The sequence below is a fragment of the Apostichopus japonicus genome, chromosome 9 (assembly GCF_037975245.1).
Source record: "Apostichopus japonicus isolate 1M-3 chromosome 9, ASM3797524v1, whole genome shotgun sequence".
Lineage (NCBI taxonomy): Eukaryota > Metazoa > Echinodermata > Holothuroidea > Aspidochirotida > Stichopodidae > Apostichopus > Apostichopus japonicus.
Window position 1 is genome coordinate 13,360,123 of NC_092569.1, and position 21,400 is coordinate 13,381,522.

A 21,400-nucleotide genomic window follows, 5' to 3' on the forward strand; every position below is an offset into this window, starting at 1 on the left:
ATTTCGGCAATAAATGTTGCAATGAACTAATAAAAAAACTTAACATGAATTGTCTTTTATAATCAGACTGTGGATTGTTTTGGTCTTGTTCAACCATAACTTTTATAGGCTACAAGTTGTTCACACAGATGTTCACGAGTAGGATGCTCATAAACCTACTTGCCGTCTCACACATCCGATTTCCCACAATTCATCGCCATCTCACCGAAGATAATTATTAATATTTGCTGAACACGTTGTGCTATACCGAAAATAAAACAACTTGTTAAATCAGTACGTGGCGCCCATTCGATGTTATCAGACATCTGGAGCTTCATGAGACCTGATATTTCCTAGTTTCGTCATGTTTGTAACTGATTCTGTATCTTACTATAAATTAGTATTACACTTTATCCTTTTAGGTTGTGATTAGTAAAAGTACTTCCTCTATCGTATCCATACTACAGTACATCGTATTCCATACCGCACATCACTACGTGACGTCACATTGCGTTAACTATAATACCACTCCGCATAATGTCATCCAGACCACACCATATAGCATCACTCTATTCAACGCTGCATACCACAACACATCACATATCACACCTTACCACAGAGTTGCACCACGTCACCTACCATACCACCGCGTACCATCCATATACCACATCACATACCACAGCACAACACAAACCACTGAGTTGCACCATGTCATCAACCATACCACCTCGTATCATTCACATACTGTACCACATCACATATCATATCACATCACATACCACATCACATTACATCACATCAAGCCAAGCCAAACCACATATCACATCACATAGAATAGTTCACGTACCACATAACACTAAACCACAATACACGCCACCACGTCACGTAATATCACATTACATCCCATACCTTCACATTATCCTATGATAGACCTGACGTCTTACAAAATGACTTGAAATTTCACCCGACTTGCAAAAGTTTATCGTTTGGCCTGTTGCGAGAGCAACGCGTAACATCTGTTCAAATGTACCCCAAAATGTTATTTGTTTTGTTTATTAATAGTTATCTAAAAGTAAATCCGCGGTTAGCTGATTAATTATGGATTTACCTCGGCATGAACTGATTTGTATATATTAAGCTAGATTGAAATTGTAGTTGTTGCGGTCGTACACAGTAAACACAATGTGTAAAAGTTAACGGGGTACAAAAGTGAGGGGTAAAGAGTTGTGCAATTTTTACACAACGCTGAGTAAAACATGTATATCAGGCGACACAGACACAGGTGTAATGATTTACAAATGCGTATTGTGTAAAAAAAAGGACCAGTTTGCCCCTTTCTACCGGTAAAACAAAATACCGGTGTAATTTGTTGCACTGCACTGGGTAAAATACATTTATGTTACAACTTTGATGTGTAAACACGCTTTCATACCGCGTCGCTGCTTGCAGAACGACAACATGGAAGCCACTAAAAGTTCGATGGTCGTTTCACAATTTCTGGAAAACATCGGCCTAGCGGAACTGAAGCCACAATTAGAAGGTAGGATGGTGTATTTCGGGCATCAGTACTAATATTTTATGCGGAAAGAATAATATTTCAATAAGTCTTGAACTACAATTTCACCGTTGAATACTGAACGAAAACTGTTTTAAACGGCATATACTCGTCGCCTAGGCCTCACTCTTGTTTAACGTTACGACTAAATGTTAGTGCAAGGTCGAACGTTAGGCTAAGCTATTTCTAATAGTAAGCGCCAAGCATACATATATAGCCTTTCGTTCCTCTCTAGATTCTCTTTTCATGCCCATAGAGACTAGGTAGTGCACATCACCATCTTGTTCGTACTAAAGATATTACTCACGTATGAGAGTAACTTAGGTTACGTATAACGTTGGCCCACGTTGAACCATCCTAGCTTTGGCTTATGTTTAAGGCCCAAGCCAATTCTACATTTATATACTGATAGGTCTCCTTAACCAACACTACAAATAGGCAAGCGATACAGCCTAGGCTAACATTACCAGTTGAATATTAGTTTTAAGGCCAGGCAATGACCCATTATGACTAGCATATCCATTAAAATAAGCCTCACTATGATCCTGCAGTAGTCAACCAAGACCCTGGCTCTCATATGTTAGGGCCAAATGGTAAAACAAGCTTTGTTAGTTGTGATGAAAATAGTATGCTTTGCAATCATAATGGCGTATGTGTGTGTTTGTGCTGCCAAGCTTGTAAACACAGTATTTCAAGATGGGAATTTTGGACTTCTCATGTTTGGTGTGTATGTGACCACATTAGGGACAAGAAGCGCACTGATTTTTGGGGAGGTCAATGGTCATTTGGGGTCATCAGAGGTTAAATTGTGAAAACTACTAAACCTGATATCTCAAGAAGGGAAGCTTGGACAGATCTGATATTTGATATGTGGGTGTGTAACATGAAGTTGGCCTACAAGAAGCCTACATTCCAATTAAGACTCTGGTCCATGGTGGCTTAATAAAATAATGATGTTAGTGTTAGAACTTTGAATGCAGTTGACTTTTACCTGAAGAAAATAAGTTATGTTAATGAGTGGGCTAAGCAGTAAGCACATTAATATCTCTGCATTTTTTTTATTTCACAATAAAATGTTTACATTCTCTGGTTGTTTTTTATGTCTAGAATAATATGTGATGATTGCAATATCCATGAATGTTCATTTTACGGAAGCAATTTCCTAATATGCAACATGTCCTTTGTCATTACTGTTATTAAGCTTTGTAACAGTGTTATATGGAAAATATTTTCCCTCTAATTTCCACAGCTCACAGGATTGATGATGAAGTATTTGAGTTACTGGATGACGAGAGCATAACACAGATAATCCCCAAACTCGGTCTTCGTTTAAAGTTTAAACATCACTACAACCTAAGGTGCAACTCTCTTTCAGAAGGTAATAATATCATTGTTCAACACAGGTTCGATTCCTTGCTGCACACGGAATAGTATATGTGTTCAGGTCCATATGCATATGTACGTGTACTGCGTATGCATGAGTGAGTGTGTGATGCTTGGCTTTGTAACGTGATAACTCAACAATGGGTGATCGCCCTTTGTTACTTAAAGATCTTATTGTGTATGGTGTTCATCGATCTCATCGTAAATATCAGTTAAAGTATTGGGTCAGAGGTCAAAATATTTCAATAACAATGATTCTGCACCCAAAGGTCACATTATATCCAAACTTTGTATGATCTTTGTGGTTATCATGTTTGTCAATGTTATTGTGACATAATTCTGAGTGGTGGGCCTCATTTCAGAAGATGGCATGATATATCATTACCATGCTAGTAAATAGCCCGTAGTAATCAATTGTTTTTGGTGTACATAGCATTGATGTTGTCACAGATTGAGGTCAATATGTACAGATAAATGTTGCAATATTACTCAAGTAATGGTTCTGATGCCACAGGTAATCATCAAAGGTATTACTGTACTACAGTATAAATGCCCTGAAATACTGCATTTATGCTCATAGTAATCAGTTCCACTAAATAAAATTAAATAGACTGTTAACCCTGGAGAACCTGCATGGTTGTCAAATGGGGTGGGTGTGGAATATGCCTCTTCCTCAAAAGGAAATACCATCACAAAAATGAACTAGTAGTAACCATGAGTGAGGGTTGCATGGGGATACCCTCTTTTAAGGGAAATTTCCTGATAGTTTCAGTGCCCCTTTGACTCTATACCCCACATAACTCGCCCATTGTCAGAACCTGGCTATGTTACTGCAATATACTACCAAAATAAGTTGCCCTTAATTTGGCCAGAACTAACATATCATTTCCATGGTACCTCTAGACTTTGATAATTTATTATACCAGGAATCTTCATAGGACTGGAAAAGAAGATATTAAATAATATTTCAAATCCTTTTGGTGTCGAGACAAGTATGACCTGTGTGTTGTAGAAGTTCCCCCTGAAGAAACCTGTTTCTTTTTTACTAGCATTGGTCAGATATGCTTAAAGCTACACAACTGGAAGGTTACCTATACATATTTCCCAGATTGTGGTCAATATATATATAAATTTTATATAATAACTTGTCTTTTCAGGAAGGTGTAAACTTAGCGCAATACTTGACTCAATTTGATGGACGTACACAGCCATTCGTTTTGATCTTGGGAGGCAACTACTGCCAGCCACAGCAGCTCTTCGTCATCATTGAGCGAAAGGCAATGGTGGTAGACACACTTATTGCAGCAATTGACCTCTGCTACAAGGCTTACCAGATTTTAGACCTCTGCTATCCACCTCAGGCTATGGGGGTATGAACTGCTTTAGACACTCTCATTTATGCTATTAAAGTACCGAATGAACCAGGGTCTATCAGGGCATTCAGGGCATACTATCATTTCAAATCAATTATGTAAGACCACTGTCAGCAACATGACATTATTTTCGTCATTGTTAACAAGTAATCCGCTCCAGTAGCTCTTCGTCATCATTGAGGAGAAGGCACTGGAAGTGGGCCCGCTCTTTGTATCCATTGGCCTGTGTTATGTAAAGCTAAACAGATGTTAGACCTCTAGCTGCTATTAACTTCAGGTTACAAGGGTATGTAAAACTTTACACAGTTTAACATATAAGTGATGATTTGAGTCTGTTCCTATATAGATATTTTCTGTTGTTTTGAAAGTTGTGTTGTGTTCTTTCTATTATACGTGATCACTGCGTATAGGTAATTTTGCAGGGCTTTAGTTCTCCAGCATGTTTTATTGAACAACTGTGATAACAGATAAGTGATGATTTTACTTTCATTCCATATAGATATTTTTCTGGTGTTTTCAAACTTGTTTTGAGTTCTTTCTATTATATGTTAGATTTTTGTGAAATATCACAGCTTATAGTTGATTTTAAAGGACTTGAGGTCTCCAGTATGGTTTATTCAACAACTGTGAAAGCATATAAGGGATGGTTAAGTTTCTTCAAAGTTCTGTTTTAGTACCTCAACTATATGATACATTGTAACATTTGTCGATGTAAATATGTTAGAATTTTGAGAAATATGACAGCTTAGTAAAGTTGAGTTTCATAGGGTTTTAAGCATCTAGCATGGTTATCCAACACATAGTAATGATACACTTTACATTAATTCTAAATAATACTGCCCGAATGTTGGAAAACTTTCTGAATAACTCGTTGATGAGGTCAACATTAGGCACAAACAAATTAAAAAAATGTAGATTTTGTTGGCTATATAATTGCTATGTGAGATTGATATCCAGGAAATACCCCAGGAATAAAATATCACAGGGATTTAAAAGTCATGTGTATGTTTCACCTGTTTGATATGTAGCTTAACTCGTCTTTCACCTAAACTTGGGTTGATATTATGCAAGCCCATAGCAAGTGGTGTCAAAAAAAGCCCCCCCCCCCCACACACACACCAACCTGATTAGAAAAACAATTAAGAATAAGAAAAGTACATTTCATTATGCAATGGCTCCCCTACAAAAATATTTTAGCCTACTATGAACAATATTATTAACCTATATATGTGGCTGCATTGCTACGAATACTGTAATGGTATTCACTTCTATGATTTTCATGTTCTGTTTTATGCAAGAGAGAAAATTCATTTTTCCTGATAAGCTGAAAGTTATTTACAGAAGTCTTAATAAATTTTATCAGTTCATTTTGATGTTACAAGTGTTTTATTTTCTTGCACTGAGATCATAGGCTTCCTTGCCATAGAGCCAATGTTTGTTCCCATGTTTGTTCATATAAACTAAAGTCTTAAAATTATTGCAACCTTACTTAACACGCAAGCATATGCAAGTATGGAAGTTATATCAAATTGTTCAAATGTATATGTTTTTGACACGATTTTGAGACATTTACAGTATATATAAAATTATATTATTTACACAAGTGTGTGTGTAAAAGTAACCCCAAAAGGTGTGCTTATATTACACAACTGTTGTGTAAAAAAAAAGGAACCCAGAAAGGTGTGCTAATATTACACAACTGTTTTGCAAAAAAACTACACAACTGTGGGGTAAAACCAGTGCCCTGCTTGACATGGGTAAAATTTACACAAAATGGGGTACAAAAGGGAACATGGTCATTGTTGTGCAAATTTTACACAATGCTCAGTTGGTAAAATAATTTACACATTGTGTGGTAAAATATTACCCCACAGTAAGGTAAAACTTTGCCAAAGCATTAATGTGTAAAGTTTACACATCTGTTGACCATGTTCCCTTTTTACACCATAGAGGTGGTCCATTTTACCCCATGTTGAGCAATTATTTTTAAGTGTGTATAATTATTGCTTGCATCATTTAAGATGAAACGAAAGAGAAAGAGAAGAACGATATTAATATTATGCAGGGTGATGCAAATGACGTCATAATAAAAAACCAAACCTATGCTGTTACAGAGACAGGATTATCCTAGTGTAACGTCATTTATCTGATATTAACTTTACCTGGATCCGTGCAGTTCTTCCCAGTGAATCCAGTTGTACAATTACATGAATAGTCTTCCGTTATTCCGTCATTCATACATGTGCCTCCATTCATACACGGGTTGGAAACGCACAAATCTGCCATCGAGAGGAATATCGATAACAAAATAAGCCTTGAAATATTATTGATACGATTACAGTAGAATAGAGAAGTCATATCATATAGAACACTGATAAGTGCGGACTGTATGTAAAGCCCCGAATGAATTAAATGACAGCAGAAAGTTCATGTTGATATAATATATGAATGGCAAAGACATTTTCTGGTGAAAGATTTTGATACATTGTCCTTGCAATTATTTTTTTTTATTTTTCTAACCATGTAAAAATTGTCCCCATTCGACGTTTTCTTCTTGTAGAAATGTGGTTTTCAAATTCACCAGTTTCACACCAAAAGTACCGTTTGTTCGAACGCATCAATATGGTGATTGACGTAGTGCTGGCAAACAGGCAAAACAGGCGAAGTTAGCACTCCCATTTCCGCAGCAAATACACTCCCACGTGTACACGCACATGTGAATGCCTTTATAATATATGGTATACGTATAGCGTTGCACATAATATACTCTCACACTCAAACCACAGTTCATAAACTGTTCTTCGAAATCGCTGAAATTAAATTCACGGATCAAATTTACAGTAAAAGGAAACTTGAAAAGTATTCGGAACACCGAAAGATGAAACTTGGAGGAATCGATGTCAGAGCAGAATGTAGTACCGAAAAGCTTAGGCTTCGCAGAACTGTCCGATTGTAAACCTTAGAGTAGCCTACATGCAAACATTCCATTAATCCGTATACAAACGCGGTTTTTGTTGTGATTACTGTATCCTACATGCGAACATTCCTCGCGTTGGAGCTGGATAGCGCGATGTATAAACAACGATGAGTCTGCTGTTAAAACTTATCTTGTGTTTACAAAAAGACCACGAAACCACCGATCTACTGCATATATCGCGGCTTAAGGAGTTTTTGAAAACATATCTAAATTATAAGAAATTTCACCGAAAATTAAGGAAGAAATTAATCTGTATACAAACGCGGTTTTTGTTGTGATTACTGTAGGTACTGTACGGAGCGTGGGTTAATGTTGCAATCTGTATTAGCGTAGATGACGTCAGTACGTTTTGTACTGTTCAAATCATATTGGAAATGTCCATCCTTAACGATTAAAAAATCGTTTCTCTGTCAAACGCAACATTAGCGTTTTCATACTTTGACAACATGTTTGGAAAATTATTTATCACTTTTTAAGGTTACTTCTTTGGGCCACCAGACAATCCTTTTAACAAAACCAAAAAAACATTGAGTGTGATTTTACGAGACGTCACCTCATGTATGCCGTAGCCGCATATTGGGTGGGGTGGGGGGAGGTAGGGGGGTGGTGATTGCAAAATGTGCAAAATGCTGCATAGGCAAAAGGTTTAAAGGATACTTTTAAGAATCAGTTGAAGAATTGATCATTTTTTGCGAATGAAGTACATTTGGAGAAAGGTAATACTGTTGGGGATTAAGGTATCACAACGATCAGTTCTGAAGGAGATGATTTACGTGGACAGGGTGCAGGATCAGGTTTGACATGTCTCCAACATCAAATAATAATCGGACGTGAAACTGGTAAGCTATAGTACGGTAACGTTTGCTGTTCTATTCCCCATTACTGAAGCATGCCTGGACCCAATGCGTTTCTAGCATTAAGGGGGTTCGGAAGGACTTTTTTCTTTGAACAAAGATATTTTTCCCTGGAGGGGGAGGGAGAGGGGGAGGGGGAGGGGGAGGCAAACAAATATGGGGGTGGTTAGTCCCCCACCCTCCGTTCCTAACTCACGGTTGTAACGTTGCAAAGTTTGTATTTGAGATTTGTATTTTAGTATTAATGTCAAATAATCAACATCAAAATATCAACTTTTCTTGCAATTAGGGCAATGGTAGTACGTAGTACGGTATAAGGTATATCAGCAACTGAGGCGGTAACGAATCCTTCACATAAAGTGTTGAAAATTCCATGTTCCAGATTGATTGCCTGGCACTCTGGTATTTCTTTAATTTTTTCTCTAGATTCAAAAGTGAGGGGACAGAAACATACTTCGTCCCCCTCACATTTCACAGTGGGAAAGGGTGGGATGGGGGCAACTATCCACCCATCTGTCCCCTGATCGTACGTCTATTTTATTGTACATTTTCAAGATGAGTCCTTAGCAAATGTGTATCCATATAACTGTGTATTGCCCTTTAGCTATTAAAAGAAAGTTAAGAGAGAGATTTTTGTCATACCATAAATGAACTACAGAGTTATAAAACAACACTTCACGAAAACATTTACTTATCTGATAAACAGGTTGAGAGAAAATGAAATTTGAAACTAACCATTAGCCTGCTCCCGAATTTTATAAAATGCTTTTTAGGCTATGAACATACTTGTGACGTCAGGGAATCACTTTATATATATATATATATATATATATATATATATATATATATATATATATATATATATATAGTGACCTTTAACTGAGATGTCAAGCGAAGTATAGTTAACCAACTGAAAATAATTATCTGTGCTATTAACCAGTATATCAATACTTGAGAGGCTCACTGACCGTTACTTCGATTTATTTCTTCTTTCTCAGTGAATTTCAACCCATCTATATAAGGAATATAATTTTTCAAGTTTTAGTCAAAAATTTCGAGTGGTAGAAATCTTAGAATGTTTTTAAATCTTATTTCAACCCTTATACGCGTGGCAGAGCATCTCTATATACTATGTTGGCCACCTATGTTGAATATGGCCGCAAAGTAAATACGGGTCTTCACAAACATGCTCGTACCGTTTAAATGTTGGGGGGGGGGGGGCTAAATGTTATTTTCAAATGCCATTCTCTCAAAACCTGTAATTCAAATCAACTGCCCATCACGAGTTAGAAGGCTCGGTATTCTAGTTTCTCTTGATATTGTATATGTTATACAAAACAGAGGTACAAACATTCGTTTCCGGTTGTCGTTTACAGCAAGGTCTCTCAGTATGCTACACGCGTTCGTGATTATTGTCAAAAGCCAACAAGTGCCCGTAGAGAGCAACTCGCGTTTCGGGAATTAAACATGTGAAGTATGACAGTCCGAAACTGTGAGTTCCTTTCCGCATAGTCTGTACTTGGAAATCGTCCGGAATTGATGATGAGTAATGTTAGTAACTAATAAGAATATAAGCATACGCAAGTTCGTTAAGATTAAGTTTGTCTTTGATACTGCATTGACCTTGACTTGTATTCAAGATCGTCGGCATTAAGTCTCGGAGAAGTTTGTAACTGGTTAATTTAATAGAGGGAGAATAAATACTGTTTCTCTCCTAACAAATATATTTTCATACTCTGTAATGATCGTTCTGTATCCCCACATATCGCTTTTAGAGTTCCAAGACATAACAGAACAGTTATATAGTTATTTATCTTACCCTTGGTACATCTTGGTTCAAGGAAGTCACTACGACAGATACAGAAGAACATGTCGGTAAATTCAAAGCAGGCACCATCGTTCAGACAGGGATTGGAATCGCAAAGGGTACCTCCAGAAGAAACAACAAACACACAAGCACAAAGTTAGACAGTAATTAACTGATAAAAATATAACATTTGGTAAGGTTTCGATGTTACTGAACAGTAAAATCCCATAGCAGTCATTAATTATTACACTTCAATTCAAATGATTAAGAAACAAGTACAACAGTCAGTTTTGAACATATTCAATATGCTTGATGCATCTGATTAAAACTAAAATTCAAAAAGTGTCTAGAAGATTACCAATTACGTCATTTGGTGTTAAAAGCTATAACAGATTGACTTACTTTCAACAATTACCACCTTATGTTGAGTAAATCTTGCAAGTTTCTTTTTTAAATTTCGTATACTAGCTGCTTTTGAGTAGGATTGTTTTTAGCTCTTTAAATCTGCTGTAGTTGTTGCTATCAAAAGAGTCAAAGGGATTTGTGTTTTCTAACTTAGAGTGATATAAGGTGAAAGTTTGAGAAAATTTAATAAATAATTGTGTTTTCAAACAAAATCGTTGCTCCGGTTTTTAATATTTCCTAGGGAAAAAGGCGTTGCTTACATTGTAAGATTATGTCAACATTGATTTTGTCCTTTATTACAATGTTTATTTTCTGTAATGGAAGTGAGTATAGCAAGTGCTGTATACTTAAACTATTCTAGCTCTTAACGTGACCTCATGTTGGCATGGGTTTCCAGTGTTAAAACTGTCATCATTCTACCTTCAAATTGTCAAGAAACACAGAAGAGAATGTAGAAAGGTTCAGATCGTAGTGACACTATGACGTTAGATAATCCATCATTACAAAATGAAAGCTACCAGACACGACTTAAACTATAGGATATCTCCGAAACGGAGCAAGATATTGTTAGTCGGGTGATCCTCACATAGATCTCTGTCATACAAGTTAAAGTTCCTAGTCCGGTTTGTGTATTCGTTGAATACAACGATTGTTTTTTTACATCTGTTAATTAACAATATACCCCCAAAAAATTATCAAAATGAAAGTCTTGTATTAGTGAAAACTATTGAAAATTTAAGTACACAAGTTGATATGAAAGTCTCTTTCGAATATTCATGTCTGGAGTATACTGAATAAGAAATATCAAAATGTACTATCATTTCTATGCAGACTGTAGACAGACTCACCTTGACTGGTTACTTGTTGAGGAATGAAAGATAAAATGATGATAAAAATACACCAATCTCTAATTTTTGATGCCTGTTCCATGCTGCTCATGATGGCAGAAAATTAGTCACCGTTTACGAATGAAAGATTTCGTATAAGGTAAGAATAAAACTACCCAAAACAAAAACAGGCACTTATCCACTGTAACTGCACACAAAGCTACATTGACTACACATTAGCTATAAGAGAGAGAGAATATGCAAACCTATAAACAGTCATTTAGTTACCAAATACCACAGAAATTTTTGTGCATATATTCTATGCAAACGTATATACATGGTTGAGTAACCCTCACTATATACAGGTTTCTACTGAAATATTCTGTTTAACCGATACTCTTGAATGATCATAAATAGTGTACAAGGAAGGTCAACATTATATCGGACGGCTTGGCTTTCTGCTGCACTCCTTTGTGTCCATTTTGCTTAGTGTTTGTGACATTTCTGCGATCATGTGATTTTAATTAAACAGTGTCAGTCAAGATCTACATTGGAGGTATTTATATCTGTACCTCTGAATTAGCTCGATGAACCGAGTGTGCATCGATGAAGAGAATCCGTTATTGACAAAACTAGCATTTAATTTGATACTTGTCCTTGCAAGCCAGTAAAAGTCACGGTTGTCAACCAAAGTCATATTTCTATATAGCAATGTTAACTGCTAAGGTATGCTCTATCTTGTGTGTTACTTAAATATGTCTGAGAACAATTTGGAGAGTAAAGACTTCCAGGGAAGGAACACTACTAGCAATTATAGCGTGCTATAATTTGGGGCCTATACTGACTACCTTTAACCATGATAAACACTGGCCTGTCTGGGTATCTTCCCTATAGAAGATTTTTACTTTAGGAGATGGAAAGGGGTCCAGACGGGACAGAGAAAATTTCAACTTCCCAACATTCCACAACTTAATCTCAATATGTAGCCTGTGTGCGACCTATTTACCACTGTTCTGCACTATAACCTTTCAACAAAATCAAAATTTCGTTCTAAGAAATCACAAACGTTCAACTGTAATCACAAAGCATAACATGTTCTTAGAATTTAGGATGACAGTGCATGGTAGGGTGGTTCTAGGTATGGTAGGGTAGGGTAGGGTAACGTTAAAAACTATGTGTAAATGTTACTCGCTTTGGGAATATTTATGTTCGCAACTTTCAGAACACCGAACGCTGACGTCGGCATATGTTTCAGAGTCAGAATGGGTAGGAGGCGTGCTGTGTTACCATCATATTTACAAACACTTCACATGATGTAGGACATGCGTATATTGTGACCCTCCTGTGAAGTTGTGGGTCCTCATCTTACGTCATTAATTTCGTATAGGTGCCTTAATAGGTGTGGAGGAGATGAAAGAAATATTGCAAATTAAGCCATTTGACAATGTTTCTATGTGTGAATGTGGGCGGGGGGGGGGAGGGGGGGGGTCGTTGAAGGGGAACTGATAGTGTGCAAGAGTACTCGATGCGTGTTTGAAATAGTTACCTTGCAAGGTCGATGGAGTTGTGTAACAACACCGAATTATCGTTCTATTTGTAATATTGAATAAACTTTCTGAACAACCATTTGAAAGTGTTCATGTTTTGAACGAAAAATTAACTTCGGGCAAACAGGTGTGATGTCATAGTTTGACATATCAACTCCCTGGTGAAAAATTTCTTTTCTGTTTTTCTTTAAAATGTTCATTTATATCCCTTAAAACGTACGATACATTAACAAATGTATGAACACACTACAGTCATTAAGGGTTGGAGGTTGGGTGAGGGTATTGATAACTTCATTTCCACCAAAACAAACTTGGAACACATATCCAATCTCAGGTCAAACAACAAAGAGACAGAGACAAAACTGAAAGAAGAGAAAAAGCTTTGTCAGTGTTCACTTTATGATATCACTCCTCCATCCGTTGTGGTCAAGTGGTCAAGGCATGCATTGGACTTGTTATCTATGGTTGGCAAGTTCGAGTCCTGGCCAGATCATTGCCTCTCTTCACCCAGGTGTATAAATGAGGAACTTACATGGTTATAGCTCGTAAACATAGTTGCGTGCGCCGGTTTGTGGCTGCACACCAGCGTAGATGTGGTGCATTGCAGTGGTGCATTGCATAGCGACCAACAGGGACTGTTTGAATTGTGCACACTTTGGTGTGTGGGTGTTACAAGGTACCAATCATCATGGGTTTAATATTGTCAAGTCGTGTGCAGGGAGGCATTGGCCTCAAACAAGACTGAAAACCTTCAACTTTAAATTAGTTCACTTTTATTAGTCAAAACGGGTCAAATGTTTTAAAGGAATTGTCTGGTGGAAGAATTTGATACATTGTCCTTGTAGTTATTATTTTTCTCTTTCAAACCATGTAAAAATTGTCCCCAATCGACGTTTTCTTCTTGTAGAAATCTGGTTTTCAAATTCACCAGTTTCTCACCAAAAGTACTGTTTGTTCGAACGCTTCAATATGGTGATTGACGTAGTGCTTGCAAATAGGCAAAATAGGCGACTTGAAGTTAGCACTCCCATTTCCGCAGCAAATAAACTCACGTGTAAGCACATTGGATTGCCAAATATATATAACGTACATACTCGCGAACGTATATCCTACGATGCCCAGTTGGTGTACTTGTATAGCGTTGCACATAGTACACTCACACTCAAACCACAGTTCATAAACTGTTCTTCGAAATCGCTGAAATAAAATTCACGGATCAAATAAACAGTAAAATGAAACTTGAAAAGTATTAGATACACCGAAAGAGCAGAATGTAGCACCGAGAAGCTTAGGCTTCGCAGAACTGTCCGATTGTAAACGTTAAGAGTAGCCTATACACGCGAACATTCTTCGCGCTGGAGCTGGATATCGCGATGCATAAACAACGAAGAGTCTGCTGTTAAAACTTATCTTGTGTTACACAAATACCACGAAACCACCGATCTACTACATATATGGCGGCTTAAGGAGTTTTTTAAATCATATCTAATTTATAAGAAATTTCACCGGAAATTATGGAAGAAATTTATCGGAATCTTGTCAGAGCAGAATGTAGCACTGAGAAGCTTAGGCTTCGCAGAACTGTCCGATTGTCAATGTTTGAGTATAGCCTACATGCGAACATTCTTCGCATTGGAGCTGGATAGCGCGATGTAAAGCCTAAACAACGAAGAGTCGGCTGTTAAAATTTTTTGGCAGAGCTGACGTCACGTATTGTACTGTTCAAAATATATTTGAAATGTCTATCCATAACGATTAAAAAATCGTTTCTCTGTCAAACGCAACATTAGCGTTCTCATACTTTGACAACATGTTTGGAAAATAATTTACTATTTTTTAAGGTAACTTCTTTGGGCCACCAGACAATCCATTTAAATGTAGTTATCTCTAAACCAGGATGCTTAAAATATGTTCTTTCAATATTCAACCTTTTTTCTCTCTAGTTACACACGAATTGAAATGCACATTTTCATCAAGATTCCTAGAATATGTAACTCTTTCTTTCATTAGTCAAATTCAATTTTTCAATTTGGAAGCTATATCCCTTTTCAGCGACTATACTATACCTTTCCTTTAGAGCTTACGTTTTGTCCTAAGTTGTTGACTTTCTCAAGTCATTCAATCTCAGGTTGAGCAGATGTCATGTTGAATATATCACGTTGTTGAGTGCAATACGTTGAATGGTCTATGTAAGTAATGTAGTTACTTTAAAAGGTGTCGAACCCTGATGGATATTTGCATATGTCAGTATCTGACTGATTAAAACCCAACTAGTAATAGACCTAATAGGTGTTAAGATGCCGCGAGCAAAAATTTTCAATTTCTTCACAATTTCTTCTGGGAATAGCTTCTCGATAGCTGTGACATCTCCTTCATGCCATCACTAGAGGGACATCTAAGATGGTTGGTTAAACTAGAAAATCAACGCATGTTTTTCGAGTATGATGCCGAAGCCAATATATGCCTCATCGGTCGGACCTGTTAGTTCGAATGAATAATATGATTAGCATAACCAACGCATTCGAATATCAATACATTTATATTAAGAGATGTCTTTCGGCCAATTATGAAAAGCAAAAGATTTAAAGAAACTAATTTGTCAATGAAAAATTAAAACATAAATTTAACATTAACATTTTCTTTTGCACCAAGGAGTCATCATTAATTTACCCGTAATGTGTCATACTACATAGATCCGTATATCCATATATATATCCATATATATATTCATATATATCCATATATACATATATCCGCATACTACATATATCCGTTAAAGGTGGGATCGCTCGTAATTTCCTCGTTAATTCTGTCCTTCACACCAACCGATTCAAAAATAATATCAATACTACCCTCTACCGGTTCGTCGCTGTTGTTTCGTAATTTCTCAGCAATCCCGTATTTACGGCTAGTAAGCAATAAACGGGTTTGGTTACCTGAAGCGGTGGCCTTGGCGAAATTCCTGCATAGTTTCTTGTCTGTAGCAGAGTCAGTACAGGGAGTTGTTATGGAAAAACTCCCTGGTCAGTAGTATGCGGTAAATTATTACGTCTCGTTTTCGTGTGTGTTATGTGATACAAAACTCTGTGGTTTGTTTTACGTTCATAACTTTTTACAACTAGTGGGCTGTACACTGAAAAAATAAACTAGTCAATATTGCCACGGACTAACGTTAAATTAGTCTGTAACGTTAGTCAATGCACACGAACTAGCAAAAATCTTCGTTTCATCGCTGCTTCTTAGTCAGTTTACACTGACTAAGGAAAATATAATCACAGCTTAGTCGGTGGCGACGGACTAAGGTATTTTAACCCTTGGACTAAGAACGATACGGACACCCGATTTACGCCATAATCGTAGCTTAGTCGGTGTCGACGGACTAATGTATTTTAACCCAATTCGATTCACTTCAATTTGGAAACCGAGAGGCAACGGCAGCTTGTTGGACTTGGCATAGTTTCATACGATCACTCTAAGCAACTTGCAACCGTAAATCACCCAAGAAGGTCTTTAGAAGAATGGAGGTATTAACTGCCATCATCGGCCTACCTGTTATTCCTTTAACTTGAAGGTAAAATTAAAGTTAATTGTTAGGCCACTGGCACTAGTACTGTATTATGGTTAGTGTAACGCTACCGTTGTCACGCTGGCGTTTCGCAATACACAAGTGCAATGACAGTGAGTAGCCTATAGGCTTCTACTGGGTACTGCAGTGCATTCTCAACACTAAAGTGTGCATTCTAAACACCAATTAACAATGTGTTATGTGTGTATTGGGCTAGATTGAACAGTGGCACATAATCTTCTAATTTATTCCCAAACAAATGCTGGAACTACAAGTCTCAATAGTTTATTTGAAGTCTACACTCATTTGGTAAAGATTTCCTGTAATATCCCATGTGAATCTAAATGGGTAGGCTTTGTGATATTGAATAAGCAAGGCTAGACCTTCAAACGTACAGTCACAGTAGGCTGAACAAATTATGTTGGCTAGTCAACGGTATTATATGTTGCGAGCAGTCAGGATGCACGCTTCAGTTCTATTTAACCTTTTCATTTATCATTTTTTAGTATTTAATTTCCGGTCACGCCCAGGAAACAGTTGCGACATTCCTTCACGGTCGACTTGTTTACTGTAAGAAGTATTAACCGTTTTTTCTCAGGAAAGCTTGATAGTCTGAAGTTATTATAACATGTGCTTTTAGTATACTGCAAAAAGAGTAAGTTGTTGTATTTGTATTGATATTTTATGTAGAAGTAACGAAAAATTTAGTATGTTTAGTTTGGTCTAATTGCACGTTCTTTTTCTGTCCAATGTAGTGCAGGGTTCACTTGCGCGAATTCAAATTATTCTGTTTATGTATATGTATATGCATCGATTCGTAGATTATGATGTTTTATTGACATTTATTTGTAATTCAAGCATATCTGTTCAGTAGCAAAGTTTAAAGGTTAAGATTAATTAGTTTTCTCTTTTTGATCCTAGATTGAATGAAACTCATTGACGTAAATAATAGGTCAGATCATACAGTTTAACGCAGTTCCTAAAACTCTGGGTATTCTCTAGTCTTCGCCGGTCCATTATATACTTTAGTACTACTAGTAAGACTAAATCAGAACGACCGAAAGACAAACTTAGTGTAACAAAGTACTGATTCTCCTCTAGCCTAGGTCTAAACAGGCTTGTTATGTGAGCAAGCAAAATAACAACTAAAAACGATTATGCCTATAAATAAGTTGGCCCAGTGCATTTCTGCTTCTAAAATCTTATATTTTTAAAGATCATAAAAACAAACAAAGATTTAGCCCATGTTTTATTATCTCTGTATTCTGGGCATTTGATTCTGGTTGCAATGGTGATGACACTCTCGTTCAAATTTTCAGCTTTATACAGTCTGCTTCAAACTTTGGGATTGTTTTTTGAGACTATAGTGGAAGCAAATCTCACATAACTTTGTGGTGACAACTTTTTTTTTCTTTTTCAAATGATGAATACTTTTGCTGTTTCTTTTTTCCAGCAGGAATTGAAAAGCCAAATATCTAAGTCAAGGGTGAGGTTTCCTGTGATGTACGACACCAGTGTGGAGGCAATAACAGAAGAGGAGAACTGTGTTATATATGGCTTACAGACATGTTTTAAGATGATATATTGGTACCCTTCGCAGAACAAAAGAGTTTATCCAAGAGTCCAAAAAGCAAAGGAACAAGTACCATAGAGAAAAAAGATGGAAGAGTGAGTTTAACTATTGTACCCAACTGTTTAATGATATTAAAGATACTTTTCATAACCTGTTTAAAAAAAAAACAGTCTAGTATATAATTTACGTGCAAGCTTCATAAGTTTGGTCAAATTTTCACTGATCTGTAGAACGGGAGTCCAGAGGGTTTGGTTAGCTGGGAAGGTAACCAATTGCCTGGTACATCACAATGTTCACAATGCATTCCTGTATATGGAACCTGACGACTGGCAAACCGACTGTGGTGGATGTGGCTGGGAGAGCAATTTTAAAGTCACCTAATAGCTAACCTAGATCAGCTTTCATGGTAACCACATCAAAGTAAGAACAATGTGTCAGGTATGGCCACAAGAGCAACAAATGGCCATCGCCAGTAATTATTGTTGGTGGGGTACCCCTGCCAGTGATCAACAATTGACCCCTCACGGCTGACCTAGGTCAGCTCATGAGGTAACCACTTGAAACCTACTGGAAAATGTTGGTTAGGACTTCAGATAAAAGGGATGGGCATTGCCAGTAATTTTTATTGGTGGGGTACCCCTGCCAGTAGACCCCCAATATGCCCATCCCCTCATTGACCTAGGTGAGCTCATGATTTGATCAGTTGAAACCTACAGGAAAATGATAGGTATCACTTCATATGTTAGGATACTTACTTTGATGTGTTACCATGAAAACTGATCTAGGTTAGCTATCAGGTGACTTTAAAATTGCTCTCCCAGCCACACTCACCACAGTCGGTTTGCCAGTCGTCTGGTTTCATATACAGGAATGCATTGTGAACATTGTGATGTACAAGGCAATTGGTTACCTTCCCAGCTAACCAAACCCGCTGGGCTCCCGGTCTATTGGGATCATAATTAACATGATTAACATAATTATTAAGCTTTGAAAAATAACTTGGTGTTATGCTGTTCAAAGCTAATAATTATTTGGTAAAGCTGCTAATCCTGGCTTATAATTTGAGGGACCTAGATTTAAATGTATACCTCCCAATTTGTTATAAAATTTTAATGTAAATGTATGTTTATGATAATGTGAGTTATCATGTGCTATATCTGTATCTGTGCTTACACGTATATCATATTTTCTGTTCACAGGTCAATAATGGTGCAGATTTTGGCTTCCTGAAGACAAGTGGGAGGCCATTTGTAGTTAAGAGAAACACTCTTTGCTCGTGAAGACTTAACTGGTGTGGATTTGAGGTACCACTTTAAAACGAAAGTCATGAGGAACCCTTGCCCAAGATTCAACTTTGCATTATTGTGCAGTGCTATACTTTTGCGATTCATGTTTGATCCATTAACTTGTCTTAACTTTGTTGGAATAAAATCATATTTTCAGATTTTTGTTTACAGTGATTTCTTCTCTATCTGTCGAAAGTCAGCCTTTGTAGACATCAGAAGTTTTATCAGAAATAAATACTGCCAAAATACACATTATTTGTGTTTCTTCTGCTCTCTTTTCTTTCAGTGATGCTAGTCAGTGAAACTAGTCGGGTTTAATTCTTTCAGTGATTCTAGTCAGTGCAACTAGTCAGTCGATACCGACTAAGAAAGGTTAGTCGGGAGAGGCACCATCCTGACTAATGTAAAACCTGCTATAAACTAGTCGGTGGCTCATATAAATTAGTCGGTAAAGACCGACTAATGTCACCAACTAATGTAACTGACTAATATACATTTACCAACTAAGAAATTGTTGATCGACTAAGCTGACGGACTAAGATGACCGACTAAGAAATCCAACTGACTAAGGAATAAATTAGTCGGTATAGCAACTGACTAAGGCTATGTTAGTCGGGAGAGGCACCAGATGGACTAACGTTATGTTAGTCGGTGAACCAATTTAAGTTTTCAGTGTAGTAGCTGTACAGTATAGATGTAATAGCTTGACCAGGGAGCTGCTACTCGAGCGGTTCCCTGCTTTTTACTCTTTTAGGCCCACATGTTGAACAGTCGAAGTCCGAACTGTTCGGATGCCCTGGTTTCGTAGTTGATTCACTGATTTGGAAAGCTCTGCATGCTTTATGCTGTATCGAATATCAGAAGTTTAGCCTATAGAAGTACAGTAAGCTAACGCTATTTTACTGTAAAAAAACAGTGTATTCCAAACCTTTACAGATGCGCCAGTCTTGTACTAACCCGAGTAAAGTATTTGAAATATTGCAACCTTAGTTGCGAGCCGACATTCTTTCACAGCTCAAGAAACTTATAGTGAAGTTTATGTCTGATACATTGACTCGTGTCACAAAAAGGACAGACGCGAATGAGTGAAAAAATTGACTGAAATGATTACAACATTGGGTATCAAACGTATGGTCAAGTCCGTCATATGTGAACAATTGGTATTTCAGCCAATTTAGGTATTAATTACACATAGACACAGTCACAACTTACATTGTATTTTATATATACATTTTAGTTATATATCAGGAGGATTTTATGTCATAAACCATATATAGATAAATATGTATATTTAATTATTTTTGGACTCCTGACAACGGGCCCTTTAGGCGATCACAGAACACTTGCCCTAGCTGCACCCCATCCTCCTAACCGGTGCACGTAAACCCTGTCCTTGCACCACTTTGACCCGAATTAAAAATAACGAAATTTGAACGGAAAAGGGAACGAAATTACGTTGCCATAAGGGGCGGCTCCACCCTCTTTGGAAAGGATTGGCAAAAAGGGAATAAGTACATGAACAATAAATTAAAAGTTATTTCCATTGAAAAGTGACTCGCTGAACACCTGCAGTCAAAGCAACCTTTTTTTTTTCTAAATCACGTCAGTTTATTGCTTTCCAGCGTACTGTACTCCAGTATTGATTTTCCTGCCTCTTGTTCCGAACGGCTCCCAAAGAAATGCCAAGTCGGCAACGGGTTGGGGGTGGGTTACCCAGCCCCACCATGGGGCACCTCATCACGACTGACTCGAATTACAACTCAAAACTATAACTCAAATTGGATTGAATTTAAAAAAAAAAAACTGTCTGCATGGCTCATACTTATCTATACTATTATGTGAACATATAGGCGTACAGGCTCTAGTCAACCAGGAGGGACACTGGAGGGGGAGGGGAGCTTTTTTTTCTTGCCACAGAAAATTAAACATTGCCCGGCAGTTATAGCACGATTAATTCATTTCAAACTTCGACGACAATGAAGGACAAAGAGAACCATCTAGGCCTATGCCTGACTATAAGACCATTGAACCATCACGAACAACTCCGAATAATCTTCCATTTGCCGATTCATGACACTGGGGAAGTAAGGGGTGGGGGGTGGGGCTTTCCATTTGATCCGCAAGTATAGTGAACGGTCACCACAAAAGGTGTATAACTTGGGACTAGCATGGGGAGACTTGTCAACCTTGTGAACATTTTTTAGGGGGGTAAGATGTAAGGGGGGGGGGGAGTCGGCAAACTAAAACATACAGGGTAAACAGAGGGAAG

At 37.3% G+C, this 21,400-nt stretch overlaps 1 protein-coding gene and 2 long non-coding RNA genes across 3 annotated transcripts in view; 2 read left to right on the top strand and 1 right to left on the bottom strand.

Moving 5' to 3' along the window:
* Positions 1–21,400, bottom strand: part of LOC139974161 (uncharacterized) — a 162,229-nt gene that overhangs the window by 26,977 nt on the left and 113,852 nt on the right. The window lies entirely within an intron of this gene.
* On the top strand, positions 1,178–5,537 carry LOC139974181 (uncharacterized). The gene is made up of 3 exons (XR_011795413.1): positions 1,178–1,519; positions 2,784–2,912; positions 4,075–5,537. It is a non-coding gene; the product is annotated as an uncharacterized lncRNA (long non-coding RNA).
* LOC139974187 (uncharacterized) lies at positions 15,837–19,808 on the top strand. Its single transcript, XR_011795418.1, has 3 exons — positions 15,837–16,927; positions 17,726–17,940; positions 19,045–19,808. It is a non-coding gene; the product is annotated as an uncharacterized lncRNA (long non-coding RNA).